The sequence below is a fragment of the Trachypithecus francoisi genome, unplaced genomic scaffold (genome assembly GCF_009764315.1).
Source record: "Trachypithecus francoisi isolate TF-2019V2 unplaced genomic scaffold, Tfra_2.0 Lachesis_group6, whole genome shotgun sequence".
Taxonomy (NCBI): domain Eukaryota; kingdom Metazoa; phylum Chordata; class Mammalia; order Primates; family Cercopithecidae; genus Trachypithecus; species Trachypithecus francoisi.
Window position 1 is genome coordinate 101,574,153 of NW_022681471.1, and position 22,422 is coordinate 101,596,574.

At 36.6% G+C, this 22,422-nt stretch overlaps 1 protein-coding gene across 1 annotated transcript in view; it reads right to left on the minus strand.

Moving 5' to 3' along the window:
• The window catches only part of CFAP47 (cilia and flagella associated protein 47), a 480,485-nt gene that overhangs the window by 140,921 nt on the left and 317,142 nt on the right, over nucleotides 1–22,422 (minus strand).

Sequence of the window (22,422 nt, forward strand, 5' to 3'; positions counted from 1 at the left end):
ATACTGTGCAGTTGAATTACAGTAGCATCCACACTTCCTTAATTGTAAAGACAAGTAGAACTAAAATTAAACAGCAATATTTTCTTAGTTTTTACTTGAGAGTAAAACTCTTCCTGAATTTCTTTTAATAAATTCTATTTTTTTGGAGTGTGGTCTCCTTAGAGAGAGAGCTTGAAGTAAAATCATCTTGAAATAAGATATAATAACGTGTGTATATATAAAACCAACTTGAAATGAAACACATATGAAAGCAATTAGCCAAAAGCACAGAGCAAAAACTCAATAAATAACATCTTTATTTACGTTCTTATTATTGCTGGTTAGGGGACAGTAAGATACTATTGGTTATACTGCTCTTGAAGAGGACAGATATCTAAAAGAAAGAAATGCCTAATTTGGAAAAAAAAAATATTTTAACTTGCTTTGGGGGGGAGGTGAGAAATACAGGTGTTTCGTGTGTTGATAGGCAATACAGATGTTTCATGTGTTCCATATTTTTACAGACAGTTAGACAGGTGACCAAAAGTCCTGAAAGTTGTAACTTTAGATGTGTCCTGTACAATATGACAGCCATTAGTCACATGTGACTACTGAGCAATTAAAATGTTGGTAGTCCTAAATAAGATGTGTTGTGTGAAATACACATTGTATTCCACAGACTGTGTAAAATAGAATGTAAAACATACTACTAATAATTGTATATTAGCTATATTGTGAAATTATACATTTGAGGTCTGTTCCAAGATGGCTGAATAGGAACAGCTCCAGTCTGCAAGCTCCCAGTGTGATCGACGCAGAAGACAGGTGATTTCTGCATTTCCAACTGAGGTACCTGGTTCATCTCACTGGGACTGCTTGGAGAGTGGGTGCAGCCCACAGAGGGTGAGCCGAAGCAGGGCAGGGCATTGCCTCACCTGGGAAGCACAAGGGGTTGGGGGATTTCTCTTTCCTAGCTAAGGAAAGCCATGACAAACTGTACCTGGAAAAACGGAAAACTCCTGCCCAAATACTGTGCTTTTCCAACGGTCTTAGCAAATGGCACACCAGGAGATTATATCCCACAGCTGACTTGGTGGGTCCCACGCCCACAGAGCCTTGCTCACTGCTAGTACAGCAATCTGAGATCGACCTGCAAGGCAGCAGCCTGGCAGGGGGAGGGGCGTCCGCCATTGCTGAAGCTTGAGTAGGTAAACAAAGCATCCAGGGTAGCTCAAACTGGGTGGAGCCCACCACAGCTCAACAAGGCCGGATGCCTCTGTAAATTCCACCTCTGTGGGCAGGGCATAGCTGAACAAAAGGCAGCAGAAACTTCTGCAGACTTAAACATCCCTGTCTGACAGCTCTGAAGAGAGCAGTGGTTCTCCCAGCATGGTGTTTGAGCTCTGAGAACGGACAGACTGCCTCCTCAAGTGGTTCCCTGACCCCCATGTAGCCTAACTGGGAGACACTTCCCAGCAGGGGCTGACTGATACCTCATACAGGCCAGTGCCCATCTGGGACGAAGCTTCCAGAGGAAGGATCAGGCAGCAATTTTTGATGTTCTGCAATACTTGCTGTTTTGCAGCTTCCACTGGTGATACCCAGGCAAACAGGGTCTGGAGTGGACCTCCAGCAAACTCCAACAGACCTGCAGCTGAGGGATCTGACTATTAGAAGGAAAACTAACAAACAGAAAGGAATAACATCAACAAAAAGAACATCCACACCAAAATCCCATCTATAGGTCATCACCATCAAAGACCAAAGGCAGATAAAACCACAAAGATGGGGAGAAACCAGAGCAGAAAAGCTGAAAATTCTAAAAACCAAAGTGCCACTTCTCCTCCAAAGGATTGCAGTTCCTCGCCAGTGACAGAAGAAAGCTGGATGGAGAATGAATTTGACGAGCTGACAGAAGTAGGCTTCAGAAGGTCGGTAATAACAAACTTCTCCGAGTTAAAGGAAGATGTTTGAGCCCATTGCAAGGAAGCCAAAAACCTTGAAAAAAGATTGGATGAATGGCTAACTAGAATAAACAGTGTAGAGAAGACCTTAAATGACCTGATGGAGCTGAAAACCATGGCACGAGAACTACGAGACGCATGCACAAGCTTCAATAGTCGATTCAATCAAGTGGAAGAAAGGGTGTCAGTGATTGAAGATCAAATTAATTAAAGAAAGCAAGAAGAGAAGTTTAGAGAAAAAGAGTAAAAAGAAACAAACAAAGCCTCCAAGAAATATGGGACTATGTGAAAAGACCAAATCTACATTTGACTGGTGTACCTGAAAGTGATGGGGAAAATGGAACCAAGTTGGAAAACACTCTTCAGGATATCATCCAGGAGAACTTCCCTAACCTAGCAAGGCAGGCCAACATTCAAATTCAGAAAATATAGAGAACACCACAAAGATACTCCTCAAGAAGAGCAACCCAAAGACACATAATTGTCAGATTCATCAAGGTTGAAATGAAAGAAAAAATGTTAAGAGCAGCCAGAGAGAAAGGTCGGGTTACCCACAAAGGGAAGCCCATCAGACTAACAGTGGATCTCTTGGCAGAAACTCTACAAGTCAGAAGAGAGTGGGGGCCAATATTCAACATTCTTCAAGAAAAGAATTTTCAACTGAGAATTTCATATCCAGCCAAACTAACTTTCATAAGTGAAGGAGAAATAAAATCCTTTAGACAAGCAAATGCTGAGAGATTTTTTTACCACCAGGCCTGCCTTACAAGAGCTCCTGAAGGAAGCACTAAACATGTAAAGGAACAACTGGTACCAGCCACTGCAAAAACATGCCAAATTGTAAAGACCATCAATACTAGGAAGAAACTGCATCAACTAACGGGCAAAATAACATCATAATGACAGGATCAAATTCACACATAACAATATTAACCTTAAATGTAAATGGGCTAAATGCCCCAATTAAAAGACACAGACTAGCAAATTGGATAGAGTCAACACCCATCAGTGTGCTGTATTCAGGAGACCCATCTCATGTGCAGAGACACACATAGGCTCAAAATCAAGAGATGGAGGAAGATCTACCAAGCAAACGGATAGCAAAAAAAGCAGGGGCTGCAATCCTACTCTCTGATGAAACAGACTTTAAACCAACAAGATCAAAAGAGACAAAGTCCATCATATAACAGTAAAGGGAGAAATTAAACAAGAAGAGCTAACTATCCTAAATATATATGCAGCCAATATAGGAGCACCCAGATTCATAAAGCAAGTCCTTAGAGACCTACAAAGAGACTTAGACTGCCACACAATAATAATGGGAGACTTTAACACCCCACTGTCAATATTAGACAGATCTATGAGACAGAAAGTTAATAAGATATCCAGGAATTGAACTTGGCTCTGCACCAAGCAGACCTAATAGACATCTACAGAACTCTCCACCCCAAATCAACAGAATATACATTCTTCTCAGCACCACATCACACTTATTCCAAAATTGACCACATATTTGGAAGTAAAGCACTCAGCAAACATAAAAGAACAGAAATCACACACAAAAAAATGTCTCTCAGACCACAGTGCAATCAAAATAGAACTCAGGATTAAGAGACTCACTCAAAACTGCACAACTGCATGAAAACTAAACAAGCTGCTCCTGAATGACTACTGGGAAAATAATGAAATGAAGGCAGAAGTAAAGATATTCTTTGAAACCGATGAGAACAAAGACACAACATACCAGAATCTCTGGGACACATTAAAAGCAGTGTGTAGAGGGAAATTTATAACACTAAATGCCCACAAGAGAAAGCAGGAAAGATCTAAAATTGACACTCTAACATCACAATTAAAAGAACTAGAGAGGCAAGAGCAAACACATTCAAAAGCTAGCAGAAGGCAAGAAATAACTAAGATCAGAGCAGAACTGAAGGAGATAGAGACACAAAAAACCCTCCAAAAAATCAATGAATCCAGGAGCTGGTTTCTTGAAAAGACCAACAAAACTAATAGACCAGTAGCAAGACTAATAAAGAAGAAAAGGGAGAAGAATTAAATAATAGACACAATAAAAAATGATAAAGGGAATATTACCACCAATTCCACAGAAATACAAACTGCCATCAGAGAATACTATAAACACCTCTTTGCAAATAAACTAGAAAATCTAGAAGAAATGAATAAATTCCTGGACACATACACCCTCCCAAGACTAAACCAGGAAGAAGTTGAATCTCTGAATAGACCAATAACAGGCTCTGAAATTGAGGCAATAATTAACAGCCTACCAACCAAAAAAAGTCCAGGACCAGACGGATTCACAGCCGAATTCTACAAGAGGTACAAAGAGGATCTGTTACCATTCTTCTGAAACTATTCCAATCAATAGAAAAAGAGGGAATCCTCCCTAACTCATTTTATGAGGCCAGGATCATCCTGATACCAAAGCCTGGGAGAGACATAACAAAAAAAGAGAACTGAAGACCAATACCCCTGATGAACATCGATGTGAAAATCCTCGATAAAATACTGGCAAACTGAATCCAGCAGCACATCAAAAACTTATCCACTGTGATCAAGTGGACTTCATCCCTGGGATGCAAGGCTGGTTCAATACACACAAATCAATAAATGTAATCCATCACATAAACAGAACCAAAGACAAAAACCACATGATTATCTCAATAGATGCAGAAAATGTCTTTGACAAAATTCAACAGCCCTTCATGCTAAAAACTCTCAATAAACTAGGTATTGATGGGACGTATCTCAAGATAATAAGAGCTATTTATGATAAACCCACAGCCAATATCATACTGAATGGGCAAAACTGGAAACATTCCCTTTGAAAACTGGCACAAGACAAGGATGCCCTCTCTCACCACTCCTATTCAACATAGTGTTGGAAGTTCTGGCCAGGGCAATCAGTCAAGAGAAAGAAATAAAGGGTACTCAATCAGGAAAAGTGGAAGTCAAATTGTCCCTGTTTACAGATGACATGACTGTATATTTAGAAAACCCTATCACCAGAGTGAACTACCACCAGAGTGAACAGGCAGCCTACAGAATGGGAGAAAAGTTTTGCAATCTACCCATCTGACAAAGGGCTAATATCCAGAATCTACAAAGAACATAAACAAATTTACAAGAAAAAAACAAACAACCCCATGAAAAAGTGGGCAAAAGATATGAACAGACACTTCTCAAAAGAAGACATTATGTAGCCAACAGACACATGAAAAAATGCTCATCATCACTGGTCATTAGAGAAATGCAAATCAAAACCACAGTGAGATCCCATCTCACACCAGTTAGAATGGCGATCATTAAAAAGTCAGGAAGCAACAGATGCTGGAGAAGATGTGGAGAAACAGGAACGCTTTTACACTGTTGGTGGGAGTGTAAACTAGTTCAACCATTGTGGAAGACAGTGTGGCGATCCTCAAGGATCTAGAACTAGAAATACATTTGACCCAGCAATCCCATTACTGGGTATATACCCAAAGGATTATAAATTATACTACTATAAAGACACATGCACACGTACATTTATTGCAGCACTATTCACAATAGCAAAGACTTGGAACCATGATAGACTGGATTAAGAAAATGTGGCATATATACACCATGGAATACTATGCAGCCATAAAACGGATGAGTTCATGTCCTTTGCAGGGACATGGATGAAGCTGGAAACCATCATTCTCAGCAAACTATCACAAGGACAGAAAACCAAACACTGCATGTTCTCACTTATAGGTGGGAAATGAACATGTATACCTATGTATCAAACCTGCACGTTGTGCACATGTAACCTAGAACTTAAAGTATAATAAAAAAAGAAAAGAAATTATACATTTGGATATACAAAAATATTTTAAAATTCATTTCATGTTTCTTTGTATATGATTACTATAATTTTTAAAATTACATAATGGTTATGTTTTATTTATATTGTATAGTGTTGTTATAGAGAAAGCATTTTCAGCATTTGCATGTTGTACCCACAGAAATATTTTTATGGTTAATCCACTGTCCTGAAAACAATCTCAGTAATTCAGTGTGTGAATGTATTTAAATATACATTTCCCAAGCTGACTCTCTTTACATATTTAAACCTCAGCTTTCAACTCAACAGCGATTCATGAAATTATTTCAGAATATAATAGAACAGACCTAGAGCTTTCCAATCAAACTTTCTGCAATGATGGTAATATTCTATATTTGTGCTATCCAATATGGTAGCCAATAGCCACATATGGCTAATGTAACATTATTTGGTTTTAATTAATTGAAATTGAAATAGTCACTTGTTTCCAGTATCTTTAATACTGGACAGCACAGACATTAAACTGAAAACACATTCTATGTAGTAAAGAAAGTATTGTTTCATACAATTTTTGTTTCTGTTTTATTTGTAGCTGTGCATATAGTAGAGAATATGTATATGTTTGTGTTTATTGAGTCACACTGTAAAATCAATTTTTTTGTTCTAGGTCTTAGATAAAAATGTTTGAAATCCACTTCTTTTTAAAAATGCATTGTCCTCAGGTACATATATGTCCTCACTGTCCAATGCAGTGACAGCAAGCCACAGGAACAGGCCATGAATTCTTCCAGGCACAGATCATGCCTGCTATGGGCTTTGAATACTTGTAAGACATAACATTTACTATCATCAATAGAATATTTGCTGGGTTTTTTTTTTTTTCCATTTTAAAAGACAGAGGATAGAGACTTGACAAGACAATGTGACATCTTATATTCATTGTCAGCTTCATTTGGCCATTATTGGATCACTTTTACGTTTATATGGAATATAACTGCTATTATGAAACTAAATGTGAGTAATTTATTATACATATCCATGAAATTAAATAATTTCTTCTATAGTAGCAAAACAAATTAAATCAGATTAAGAATATACTGTAAGAAATTGTGTGCAAAGAAGCCACAGGAAGGTTCTCACTGCAGTCCTCTCATTATCCCACAGTCATGGAACTCTGGGAAGTATTCTTTTTCTGCATTGCTGCCTCTAGAATATTTCTCCTCCCAAATCCCTCAAAATTCCAGGCTTCTTTTAAAAGCATGACATTAGACTATGCTGCCTGCCATCATCCATGGGTAGTCATGTACTAGACTCAAGATCACCATCCTATATTTAAGAATTTTACACATGGTGTATTGTTGTTCCTTCTCAATTACTTCTGGACATTAATCTAGTTGTTCAACTTTCACATAAATCCGAGAATCAATTCTTTCTAATGGGTGTGTAGATATGTATTTGTATATTTATTTTTTATGTTTATGTACACACACATACTAATATTATTCTAGGCTTAGTTCTAAACTCTGGATGGAATGTGCAACATACATTACCAAAAATGACTCAGAACATACCTGACACTGACCTAAGCAAATCTGTAAATAACAGAATATTGTCATGCTACTTAAAATTTTAGAGAGCATTAAAGGTAGAGAGTAAAAGTTGTAATTTAATATTTAAAGCTAAAATAGCACTTATACTAAAATTTAATAAACACATTATATGGAAATATAGATTCAAATTACTTATACTCCCCTCCAAAAATAAAAAAAAAAGAGATTTTTCTTTCAAATTGGCAATTCTTAACACCTTTGGTAACATTCACCTTAGATAAAAATGTTGAGTGACAGCCCTGATCTCAAACACTGGTAGTGAGAGTAAAAACGGGTATTTTTTTGGAGAGTTATTTTGCAAAATCCACAATCTTGAAAGTGCATATCCCGTTTGACATATCAGTTTTGTTACTTATCCTATAAATAACTTGCATATTAAATTTTATCCCTACAGGTAAACTAGCACAGTCAGTGAAGAGTTATATACAAAGATGCTGTTGAAATATTATTCATAAACGTAAAACAAGAGGAACTTGATTTCCATCTTGAAATGCATGACTAGTGACATGAATTAAGATATATATATATATACACACATATATAAATATGTTTTTATGCTATCTATTTTACCAAAATAAAAATGATTATGAGAATATTATGAACTGTACACCAAAAAATTGATTACTTTAGATTAAATGGAAAATTTCTTAGAAACACACAATCTACTAAAACTGCCTCTTCAAGAAATAGAAGATCTGTGTAGATACAAAACTGTGAGGATATTGAATCGGTAATAAAAATCCTTCCAACAAAGTAAACCCCAAGACCAGATGTCTTCACTGTTGAATTCTACTAAACATTTAATAAAGAGGAATTAACATCAATCTTTCTCAAACACCTACAAAAATTTGAAGAGGAGGGAATACTCACTAACTCATTCTAGAAGGCTAATATTGCCCTGATACCAAAACCAAAGACATTACAAGCAAAGAAAACTAAAGTTCAGTATCTCTTATGAACATTCATGCAGAAATCCTTAACAAAACACTGGCATACTGAATTCAGCAACATAGCCAAAGGATTATACACTATGATCAAATGAAATTCATTTCCAGAATGAATTAATGAATGGTCATTCAACATACAAAAATCAATCAATTTAATATACCACAGTAATAGAATGTAGGAACACACACCCACACACACACACAACGATCTCACTTAATGCATAGAAAACTTTTCACAAAATTCAGGTCAGGTGTGGTGGTTCATGCCTGTAGTCCGAGCACTTTTTGGGAGGCTGAGGAGGGTGGATAGCTTAAACCCAGGATTTCAAGACTAGCCTGAGCAACATGGCAAAATCCCGTTCCTACAAAAAATACAAAAATTAGCCTGGTGTGGTGGCATCCACCTGTAGTTCCGGCTACTCAGTAGAATCACTTGAGCCTGGGAGGTGGAGTTTGCAGTGAGCCAAGATGGTGCCACTGCACTCCAGCCCGAGGACAGAGTGAGACCCTGTCTCAAAAAAAAAAAAAAAAGGAAAAAGAAAAAAGAAAAAAGGCAAAACAAAGCAAAGAAAAAAAAAGCACTTCACAGAATTCAACTCCCTTTTATGATTAAAAAAAAAAATTCAATAAACTAGGAATAGAAGGAAACATCCAAACACAATAATGGCAATGTAGGATAAACTCACATGTAACATCATACATAAGGTATAAGACAGAAAGCTCTTCCTCTAAGATCAGAAACAAGACAAGGATGCCTGTATTTTTTCCACTTCTATCCAATATAGTACTGGGTGCTCTAGGCAAAGGAGTTATGAAAAAAGTAATAGAGGCATCCAAATTAGAAAGAAAAAATATTTTTTTCTTTTTATATGACATGCTATATACAGAAAACTTTAAGGATTCCACATAAAAACTTGTTAAAGCATTCAGCGCACGTTCATGAACAAAATCAACATGCAATATCGTACATTTTTATACACTGGCAATGAACAATTTGAGTAGGAAATTAAGAAAACAATTCAGTCAGATAAAGTCAATATTTGCATAAACCTACATATGTTACACAATATGCTTGGCTTAACTAATAAAGTAATCTAACCAGTATTTCAAATACTATCAAGTATAGATGCCCCTCAATTTGCAATGAGGCTTATGTCCCGGTAAAATGATCATAAGTTAAAAATATCATAAGTTGACAATGCACTTTAAACTTACCATATTTTGTAAATATACAATGGGTTTACACAGCCATAACCCCCATCATAAGTCAAGGAGTGTCCTAAATGTGTATTGCTTTTGCACCATCATAAAGTTGAAAAATCATAAGGAGAAACATTATAACTCCAGGACCATCTGTACTCTCACAAATTAAAAGTACATATTTTCCATTCTCACTAATTTCAGTCCATTATAGACTCAGCATAGTTTTCTTTCCCCTAACTCACTCATTTAAAGTTTATTACGTTTTATTATCCCTTAACAAATAGAAACTGGGCATTCATTTGTAAAACAATTAAAAAGCCCTATATGAGTATTACAAGACCATATATTATAGAACAGAATGAGAAATAGTTAACTATTTATGGCAAAAAAATAAAAATTGGTAAAGAGAACTACAGAAGCAATTATGTGTTTACTCAGTAGTTCATGTTTTAATTGAAGGAACATTTTTAAACAATATATCTTAGAAGTATGCCATTAATTTGCCTAGATTTTTCTCTAGTGAAAAACCTTTTTCTTGACAATGTCAATTTAATTTTGTTTCTAAACATTTTTTCTTTTCATTTTACATTTATTTTTTATTGTTACTTAGCTATGGTGGAAGAGACAGTCAAATTCTTGTCACATATTATAATGAATAACATTATACTTAGCAACCTGATTGTCAGCAGTAAATCTTCAAATGAAATGCAGCAAATAATGATGATGAGAATAATATGCTTTCCAAAACATGGTAACTTTTTTTCACAACATATGTACATGTTATCTTTTTGTTTCCTATATTCCACTCTTCAGGGTAAGGTCAATTGTTCCAACAGGAAACAAAAATAAATATAAAACTTGGTTTGTTGGTGCTTGAATTTGTCAAAGTAATAGGAAAATGATTAGACTGCTTTGGTAAAACTATAAATATGACAGTAATAATACTAGTATCTAAAAGCAACTCCCCACATTAAGATAACAGCATCACTGAATTACTGGAGATTTTCAGTTTGTCTCAATAGACTATGAGGGGAAAAAATGTAACAGGAATCAAGTTTTTTCTAAGTGTATATTACCATATAAAAGCCTCAAGTTTAAAGGCTGGAAAATACAATTTTGTATTCATGGGTTTTCCTTTGAAAATAATTTTAAAAATATTTATCGAATGCTTACTGTGTGCTAGGCATATGCTAAATGGTTCCTGTTCATCATCTTAATTAACTCTTGCAAGAAACATATGAGTTAATTACTCATTGGGCCCATTTTAAAGCTGAAGAACGTGGGCTTAGGGAAGGTTGTCTAACTTTGCCTAGATCACATAGTTAGTAAGTGGCAAAGGTATATATATTTCCCTGGCATATAATATGAGAAATTATAATTTAATTGTGTTTGAATATCACAAAATATACTACAGAATAAATATAATTTTTGATTGGAAAAATATAAAAATCACTCACATATGAGGGAACTTCAAAAAGTTTATGGAAAACTATAATTAAAAGATAAGAATAAAAATTATATAAACTTTATTTCTCAACATAAGCTATATCAAAATCAAGACACTTTTGTAAGTGCTGGTATCAGCCATTTAGTTCATCCCTAAGAAAACTGAGGGTCCTGGAAATTTAACCACGTCAAAGCAGTCTTTCTTAATTATTAACTGAAGAAAAATGCTGCCCTTTAAAGATTTTTTTATGATAAGAGGAAAAAAAGTCAGAAGTCAGAAAGAGTCAAATCCAGACTATAAGGCAGATACCTAATGATTTCCTGTTGAAAGTCTCACAAAACTGCCTTGTCTGATGAGAGGAATGAGCAGGTGCATTGTCATGGTGCAGAAGAACCATCTGGATAAGCTTACGTGAGCATTTTTTTGCTGAAGTTCTGGATAACTTACTCAAAACACTCTCTTAATAAGCAAATGTTATTGTTCTTTGGCCTTCCAGAAAGTCAACAAGCTAAATGCCTTGAGCATCCCAAAAAACTGTTGCCACGACCTTTGCTCTCATATTTTGCTTTAACTGGTCTACTTCCACCTCTTGCTTTAATTTACTTTGTATTCAAGATTTTGCTGGTAAAGCCATGTTTCACCTGTTACAACTATTTGAAGAAATGCTTCAGAATCTTGATTTCATTTGTTTAAAATTTCCATTGAAAGCTCTGATTTTGTTTGCAGCTGATCTGGGTGCGACAGTTTTGGCACACATCGAGTAAAAACTTTGTCAACTTTAACTTTTCAGTCACAATTCCATAAGTTAAACAAATTGAGATGTCTATAGTGTTGGCTATTGTTTTTGCCAGTAACTGTAGGTCCTATTCAATTAGGACTCAACAGGATGAATTTTTACTCTCAAATTGATGTGCCTGCCACTGTGGACTTCATTTTCAACATCATCTTCTACATTCTTAAAATGAGTTACCCATTTGTAAACTGCTGATTTCTTTGGGTTATTGTTCCCTTAAACTTTCTGTAAAGCATTAATGATTTCACTATTTTTTTTTCCACTAAAGCTTCACCGTAAATTTGGTGTTTGCTCTTATTTCAATATTAGCAGAATTCATATTGCTTTCATAGAGTCTCTTCCAAACGATGTCTCAGCCTACTTAGCATCTCAAACTATTTAGATATGTTATGTCAAGTTAGCATGAGTTTATTTTGGTGCAAAAAGTATTTTGAAACCCATGAATAGATTTTTTCATAATATGCATTTTCATAAATGTTTTGAAGTACACTTGTCCTTACATAACACTGGATTTGACCTAAAGAGATAGAGCTCAGATACTGCACATTAATCACCTAAACTCTCATCCCTCAGAAAATTGCCAAAAGCCAGTTGACTCCATGCTCCATTGCCTCCAACTGCTAAGGAGATGTACTGTTAAGGAAAATCTCTGTATGGCTGGGATTTCATCAATTTGTGAACCATGGAAGCAAATTAGTTCTGTCAAGAAGTTTTGGTATAAGTATCTTCTCTGTGAACATTGTATTACATATGATCAAATAAATTTGAATAAAGTTTTGTTTCTCTAATATCATACTACCCTACAAAAACCTATAAAATCACTGAAGCAAGCAAGACTATAATGCCCCAAAAAACCTTTCACGAAATTTTCTCTTCCTTCTGTCCCTTTCTTTTTTCCACCCTTCATTTTAAGCTTACTTTTAACCCCTTTTAACCCACTTTCCTTTGTTTTCTTGCCCCTTCATGAGGGGACCAAAACAGCAAGGTGAGAAAAACAAAATTACATGGCTGATGAAAAACAGAGGCTGGAGCAAAATGTTAATGCAGTGATGGTTCAAATAGCTATTCAAACCACGGGCTTCTTTCTGGTTCATGTAAGAAAAAAGTAATTCATTACATTTCATCAAAATAAAAAACTCCTGCTCTTCAATAGACCTCATGAAAAAAAAGGTAAGCCACAGACTAGAAAAAAGTTTATAAAAACACGTATCTGATAAACAGTTTGTGTCCAGAATATGTATAAGTATATATATTCACTATATTATATATATACTACATATAAAAACATGTATCTGATAAAGGATTTGTGTACAGAATATGTATATAATACATAATTATATATATTCACTATATTATATATACTATATATAATATATATACATACTAGACACAAATCCTTTATCAAATACATGTTTATTGTATCTGATATATATATTATACACACACACACACACACACACACACATTGTAAAACTCTCAAAATTCAACAATAAAAAGTAACCCAATGGGGGCGCAACAATAGGTAAAGGATTTAAAAGGCATTTTAGTAAAGAAGATACATGGATGACAAACAAAGACATGTAAAGATGCTCAGTGGCATTATTCATTATGGAAATGAAAATTTAAACCACACTGTGATAGCAATATCTACAAATTAAAATGGTTAAAATTAGAATGTGTAACCCTATTAAGTATGGTCAAGAATGTGGAGGAACTGGATTTCTCATACACTGTTGTGAGAAATGGGAAAAGAAACACTATTTGGGAAACTATCTGGCAGTTTCTTTAAACAGTATAAACTCAATTACCATATGATCTAAACATTGCATTCATAAGTTATTTCCTTCAGAGGTATAAAAGCATATGTCTATACAAAGACTTATACATTAATGTTCATAGCAGCTATATTTTTAATTGCCAAAAAATAGGGAAAAAACAAATGTTTATCAACAGGTACTCAGCATTAAAAGGAATAAACCATTGATTTATTTATCATGTAGATTGATCTTAGAATAATTATTTTGCACAAAGCAAAACAGCATAAAACTGTGCACACTGTATGATTTCATTTATATACAATCTTTGAAATGCATATAAACTGATTGAAAACAGATAACTGGTTGCCTAAGGCAAGCGTAGCTTAGCATTTGAGAGGGAGGGGAAAAGGGATTAAAAATAGGCACAACAATACCTTTTGGAGTGACAGTTATACTTACTATCTCAATGGCTTCATAGGCATATATATGTGTTAAAATTTCTCAAAGTCTATATATTAAGTATCCACAATTTATTGTATTTCAATTACACAACAATAAAGCTGTTAAAAAATACACTGCATGTTTCAGAAATTATACCCACCCCTCCCAGCAAGCACTGCTCAGCAGTATGATAGGAATTGAGAAATGTTACCTCAAATCAGAAATACTGTACAAACAGAGTGCAAAAGTGTAGTTAACAGTCACTTCTATGGATCTTTCCAACACTAAGCAATGCCACGTGCAAGAAAATTAACGCAGAATAATGACTGAAGCCACCATATTTATACATCCAGAGGAACTTTAATCTATGTGTCTATCACCTGTATTTGTTTGTATCTATTTATCTAAAATCTCTGTCAGTTGACCTCTCCTCTTAGGTCTTTAAAGTCAAGTATGTCTCATTGGTATCAAATTGAATTGAATTGTCTGATCATTTGTTAGATTCACTACACTTAGGAAGGTGGCTTTCTAAGCCTCTGTGTAAAGTTTTCATTTATTTTTCTTTCATTTTAGTGTAACTTCTTTCTGTGATTACTTTTACATGAGCTATAAAATGAATTTTAGTATTAAAAGAAACTTTTGGTCCTTATCCATGCCATAACCACAGGGAGATCACTTTTCACAAAAGCGTAAAGAGTAGTCAGAGTCAAAGGTTTATCAGTATTTGCAACCCTTTTTGAAATACTGACATATTTTTAAAAGATTTAAGAGCCAATTCTTCTGAAGTTTCAGAATTTCTGAAAAATTATCTAACTGAATTAGTAAATTCAATAGTTCATGCTTAAATCCTGACATTTAGAAAAGGATCACTGAAGGGTATTTTAAATTTGAAAAGTTTCTAATGAAAAAAAATATTGAAATACTTTACAATAAACTCTTGTATCTGTGATTATGTAACCGCTATATCTGAGATTCTTATGTCTTACATGAGAAAAACCAACAACCTGCCAAATCACATTTTCATTTGACTGTAAATAACTTGCCACAACATACACAAATTCTTTTGATTGAGCAAGCAGGACAGATAGAGAGACAGACAGACAGACAGACAGACATGCACACACACACACACACACACACACAGAGAAAGAGAGAAGTTTAATTTTCTTAATAAAAATGCTAAACCTATCTTAGTAGCTCAAAATTAAAAGATAAAGACTTTCTCTAGAATATAATGGGTGGATTCATCAGCCACTAGAACCTTCTTCCTAAAGAAACACAAATTTATATTCAATAGAGCATCTATAGCCTTCACTTCCAGCAAGAATTAATTATCTAATATATAATCCAAAATTACAAGTGAGAGTTGGACCTCGTGGCAAACAATCAAGTTACAGGAATGTCTTTCCTTCAGCATGACAGAGTATAGGCAGTTTCAAATTTACTTTTCTTCAAGCAAGCAAATCTTCCTTGTTCTCATATTTTTTGTACTCTTATTATTGCAATACTAAGTATCTTTAAAAATATATTGGGAGGAACTTTATTTTTGAAAATGCATTGCTTCTTCTATTCTTCTGTTGTTGACTGGACACCTGCAGTTGTATGCCAGGTGTTGGTCTGGAGGCCAAGGCCAGGCTAGCAATCAGAGGACAGATCATCTTATGTAAAGGCAGAAAATGCTGTATGTGACATCACTTGTAGATCTATTTACACAAATGAATTCATTTCTAGACAATCATGTGAGTACAACTTGGGGATAAAATTAATACTCATCTTGATTTTGGTATCAAGAGTCAGAAAGAAAAGGTCTAGTGCTCACAAACCCTCTAGCGTAATGCCATCATGAACCATCAGAGCATAGGCTACCTGGGAAAGCTAAAATCATAAAAGAAAAGAAAAATGTCCAAAGGACCATGAGAGCATCCAGGAATACCAAATATACGATCTCCACAATGCCTCAAGGTCTTGCTTTTAAAAATCAATCCTGTCACCTAAAAGAACACGAACCACTTTATAGCAAACAATGATTATTTTCAAAGACCAATGACACCTGATCGGTTTTGCTTCTACAAGTATGGCAGTCAATATTGGTGACGGCAAAAAGCCAAAAAGATCCAAATTCAGTTTCAACCAAGATATTGATAGCACTCTACCTAGTTTTTTTTTCATTGAAATAAGCTAGAATAGAGAGGGGACAAAAGAAGTTCCAAATCCCCCATATGCCCATATCATATTTGGAAGTTGTCAAGAGAGGTATATATAATCATCTGGCATTTTTGGCTTTTGCAAATCAAATTAAGAAGGGAACAGTGAGGAGAAAGAAAAACACAGAAAAAGCAAAATTTACATTAGATAATATCTCAGCTGTTTCTATAGTACTATGGTCAATAAGTTTCTTTCAATGTCAAAGACTTGGACAAGATGGCTAAGTAGACACAGCCAGGAAGAACTTCTCTCACCAAGACAGATCAGAATATTGAGGAATATGGCATGCTTCAAGCAGACTGTCTGAAAGAATGCACTGGGAGAAGTTGAAGAGAGGGCCCAGATGTTAAGACTGAAGGAGGAGGAAGCTGGAAACCATGCATCTGATTGCTGAGTGCCAGGATGCGTTCCAGGCCCTGAACAGCTCCTGAGGAAAGGGGTGGGTCTGACATGTGTAAGCTGCTAGACCTGGAGAGAGAAGGGCTGTCTTTTCCATAGGACCAGGGCAAATCTGATCTGCATGCCCCACTGACCTCCAGCCCCTCCCAGAGTTTCTGCCAGGCCATGCCTACACCCAGTGCAGCCTCAGCTACCCTACAAAAAGGTTTTCTGCCAGCATCTACCATCATAGCACTTTAACCATATCCTCCTGTCACCCCGCTGGAGCACTTTTGCTGACAACCTCCGACCAGAAGGCATTTGCCTGCAACCTCACCACTGTCCCTATGGGTCACAATCAGCTGCGGCACCACCACTGTCCCACCAAAGTACTTTCTGCCCATGGCATCCCCTGCTAGAAGGGTTCCCACCCACAGTGCCCCTGTCAGAGCACCTCCTACCAATAGTGCCCATGCTGTGCCCACTGAAGCACTTCCAGCCCATGGCCCCCTACCTCTCCAAGTACTTCCTTCTGGTGTCACCCTTGCTGGAGTGCATCCCACCTGTAGCACCCTGCCACCCCTGTCACACCGTGTCCCACCAGTGGTGCCACCATCAACCCAGCCCGAGTGTATCCCACCCATGGCATCCCTGCTGGAGAGCCTCTCACCTGTGGCACCCCCAAGTCCCCCACCAGAGTACTTCTTACCCATAGTGCTGCCACCACCCCCACTGGAGCATTTACACCCACCGTGCCCCCACCATTCCCTATGGAGTGCTGTTGCCAATAATCTGGTAGTGCCTCAGCTCTTCCATCCCAGTTGGGGCTTAACCTCAAGGGAACAGTGGACAAAGCCATGGACCCAGTACCAGCCACTCTGTGGACAGAGCACATAGCCCAGCAATGTGGAATTAAGCACTGGCCCTCTGAAAGCATCCAGAAACTAAGTCATTCAACTATACACAACTTGCACCACAGTCACACCTTCAAGGACAATAATGACCATAAAAATATAAAGCCCATCCAAATGATAGTAATTTCAAATGATAAAGGAACATCAGCCCTCACAGATGGAAAGAACCAGCACAGAACTCTGGAAACTCTAAAAGTCACAGTATCTTTTTGCCTCCAAAAAAGATACAAAAAAAAAAAAAAAAAAAAAAAATCACACTATCTTCCCAGAAATGGTTCTTAATCAGATTGAAATGGCTGAAATGTCAGACATAGCATTCAAAATCTAGAGGGCAAGAAAGCACATCAAGATATAAGAGACAAAGAAAAGACCTTCAATAAAATTCATCATCACTTCACATTCAAAACCCTCAACAAATTACTCACCAAAGGAACAAACCTCAAAATAATAAAAACCATGTACAACAAATCTATAGTCAATATCATACTGAATGGGCAAAACTTGGAAATATCTACCTTGAGAATTGGAACAAGAAAAGGATGTCCACTCACACTACTCCTCTTCAACACAATACTAGAAGTCCTAGCCAGAGCAATCAAACAAAATAAAGAAATAAAGGACATTCAAATCAGAAGAGAGGATGCCAAACAATCTCTTGACAGACAATATGATTCTATACTCAGAAAACTCACAGACACCACCAGAAGGCTTCCAGAACTGATAAATGACTTCAGTAAATTTTCAGGATACAAAAGCAATGCACAAAAATCAGTAGCATTTCTATACATGGAAAATGTCCTAATTCAGGGCCAAATCAAGAACAGAGTCCTTTTTATACAAGGCACAAAAAGTATAAACTGCCTAGAAATACAGCTTACCAAGGAGGTGAAAAAGGACTACAATGAGAATTACAAAACACTGCTGAAAGAAATCACAGGACATCACAAATGAAAAAACATTCCATGCTCATGCTCAGTCTTATTAAAATGGCCAAACGTTCCAAAGAAATTTACAGATTCAATGTTATTTCTGTGAAACTATCAACAACATTTTTCACAGAATCAGAAATAAAAATTATTTTAAAATTCATATGGAGCCACAAAAAGTGCCCAAATAGTCAAAGCAATTCTAAGCAAAAAGAAGAAAGCCAAAGGTGGGAGAGATGGAGCAAGATGGCAGAATAGAAGGCTCCACTGATTATCTCCCCTGCAACAACATCATTTTAACACTTATCGGCACAGAAAAAATACCTTCATAAGAACTAAAAATCAGGTGTGCCCTCATAGTACCTGGCTTTATATTTGTGTCACGGAAAGATGCACTGAAGAAATAGAAAAAAAATAGTCTTGAGTCTCCAATGCCACCCCTCACCCACCCCACAGCAATGGTGGCAGTGAGCAGAGAGCATCTCTGGGTGCTGGAGGAGGAAAAGCACAGCAATTGTGGGGCATTTAACTTATGCTTTTCTGTTAGAGCAGAAAGGAAAACCAGACCAAAATCAGCTGATGACCACCTACAGCGGGAGCATTTAAACCAGCCCTAGCTAGAGTGGAATTGTCAATCCCAGTGGTCTGAACTTGAGTTCCTACAAACCTTGCAACTAAGGGCTAAACTGTGCTGGGTCTATAAATAAACTGGAAAGGCAGTATAGGCTATAAAGACTGCAATCCATAAGCGAACCCTAGATCTAGCCCAGAGACAATGGACTAGGGGGTATACATGACCTACTGAGACACCAACTGGGTGAGGGAGAGCTGGCATCACCGAAGTCCTAACCCCAGGCTGCATAGCTCGTAGTTCCAGAAGAGACCCCTTCCTTCCCCTTGAGGAAAGGAGAGGGAAGACTGGGGAGGACTTTGTCTTGCATTTTGGATAGCAGCTCAGCCACAGCAGCATAAGGCATTAGTCAATGTTGTGAGGACCCCATTCTAGGCCCTAGCTCGCAGATGACATTTCCAGACACACATTTGGTCAGAAGGGAACCAGATACATTGGAGGGAAGCACACAGTCCTGGCAGCATTTGTCATGTGCTAACTGAAGAGTCCTTGGGCCCTGAATAACCAGTAGTAATACCCAGGTGCTACATCAAGGGCCTTGGGTGAGCCTCTGAGACTTGCTGGCTTCAGGTGAGACTCAGCACATCACCAGTTGTGGTGGCTACAGGGTGGCTGCTTGAGAAAAATAGAGCGAAAAGTAAAAGGGACATCATCTTGCACCTTAGGTACCAGCATGGCCACAGGGGCTCTTGGTGTCCTTGATTTCAGGACTTGTCTACTGGGTGACGTTTCTGGACCTGCCCTGGGCAAGAGGAGAGTCCACTGCCCTGAAGGTTGAGTCCCAGGTCAGGCAGCATTCACCACAAGTTGACTTGAGAGTCCTTGGGCTTTAAAGGAACATTGACTGTCATTTGGCAGTATTCCTCATGGCCTGCAGCGGTTTTAGCTACAGGGTGGGGCTCCTCTGCCTTTGGAAAGATAGTTATTTGCCTTAAAGGGAAGGTAAACAAAGAACTATGGGTAGAAAGTTTATTCCAAGGGATGAAAATGGAGAACTTCCCAAACCTAGAGAAAGATACGACTATCCACATTCAAGAATATTATAGAAACCAAGCAGTTTTAACTCAAAGAAGACTATCTCAAGGCATTTAATAATCAAACTCCCAAAGGTCAAGGATAAAGGAAGGATCCTAAAAGCAGCAGGAGAAAAGAAAAAAATAACATACAATGGAGCTCCTATGTGTCTGACAGCAGACATTTCAGTGGAAATTTTATAGGCCAGAAGACAATGGTAAATTAAAAATATTCTGCACAGTAAAAGAAACTTATCAACAAAGTGAAGTGACAACTCACAGAATGGGAGAACACATTTGCAAACTACACATCAGACAAAGGATTAATGACCAGAATATATAAGGAGCTCAAACAACTCTATAAAAAAACTAATAATCTGATAAAAATGGGAGACATATTTGAATAAATATATCTCAAAAGACATCTAAATGGCAAACAGGCATGTAAAAAGGTTGTCAACATTATTGATCATCAGAGAAATGCAAATCAAAACTACAATGAGATATCATCTCACTCTGGGCAACATGGCTTATATTCAACAGGCAGGCAATAACAAATGCTGGCAAAGATGTGGAGAAAGGGGAACCCTCATATACTGTTGGGAATATAAATTAGTACAACCATTGTGAAGAACAGTTTAGAGGTTCCTTAAAAAATGAAAAATAGATATACCGTGTGATCCAGTAATCCCACCGCTGAGTATATACCCCAAAGAGAGGAAATCAATGTATCAAAGAGATAGCTATACCCCCATGTTTGTTGCAGCACTGTTCACAATATTTAAGATTTGGAAGCAACCTAAGTGTACATCAACAGATGAACACATAAAGAAAACGTGTACATATACACAATGGAGTATGATTTAGCCATAAAAAAGAATGAGATCCTGCCATTTGTAATAACATATATACAACTGGAGATCGTTATGTTAAGTGAAATAAGCCAGGCACAGAAAGACAAACATTGCATTTTCTTACTATTTGTGGATCTAGAAATCAAAACAATTGAATTTATGGTGATAGAGAATAGAAGGATGGTTACCAGAGGCTGGGAAGGGTAGTGGGGGGTTGGTGGGAGGTAGGAATGGTTAATTGGTACAATAAAATAGAAGAAATGAATAAGACCTACTATCTGATAGTACAACAGGGTGACTATAGATAATAATAACTTAATTGTACAGTTTAAAATAACTAAAAGATTGTAATTGGATTGTTTGTAACACAAATAATAGATGCTTGGGAGAAAGGATATCCCATTCTCCATGATGTATTTCATATTGCATGCACGCCTTTATCAAAACATCTCATATACCCCACAAATACATACAACTACTATGTACCCACAAAAATTTTAATTGTCACTGACAGTCCTAGTAGTTGGTATATTTTCCTTAATTTTAGAGTTTTAACTAGTCTTTCGTAAAAGGCAGCAAGTCATTCAGAATTGGCATAATTAGTTTTGATAAAACATAGTCAATTTCAATTTCCTGTTCTATAGAAAGCAGTGAGTTCTACTACTTCTGAGAAGCAACACATAAGAAACCACAAACAGTGAAACATCATTGAATTCGGAATGTTTATAACGACCACAAAGCCCCTGGTCTGTGAATCAAACTCTTAAAGTTATTGGAATAGACTTATAAAAATTTAAATAATGATTCAAATATTGTAACAACTGATCTTTTCTTATATGTTGGCAGATATTCAGTTGTTTGAGCTCCACTGTCAAATAACTTTTGCCAGTCCAGACACCACAGCCCCTCACCCAGAACTCTTGGAACCTCCCAGCAATTTAGCAGCTACTCAAGTGTTAACACATAAAAGATCAGGATGCCTCAGGACCTAGATCAGGTATCCTTTCTGGTTGGTCAGTGTTGGGATAGAGGTTTGTTAATTATTTTGAATATTACCACTGTATCTAAATATGAATATCATGTAGCTCAGTCTTCCCAGGAATTCACATCTGGTGGTGGAAACTGGTATCCATAAATCATCTCAATCAAGGTATGCTTTGATATATCTAAAGTTTAATCATAGCATTGGGGAGCCTGATGGAAGGAAATATTAATCCCAACATATAAGAAAAGATCAGTTGTTACAATATTTCAATAAGCAAAGCACAATTAGTTGAATGTCAGCTTTGTTCATAACTACTGTGTTTATTAAGGCTTTCCAAATTATAGATCTTTATTAAATGATTATTATATAATCAAGAACAGAATTGAAAATGAACACAAAAATTTTAAAAAGTATCTGATACATACACACACGTGTGTACACATGCATGCACACATACATGGAGAGAGTTCTTTAACCAGCAAAAGCAGGAAAATTCTCATGTGTGTGAAATTTTTATAATCTAGTTTTCTTTATATCACTTCA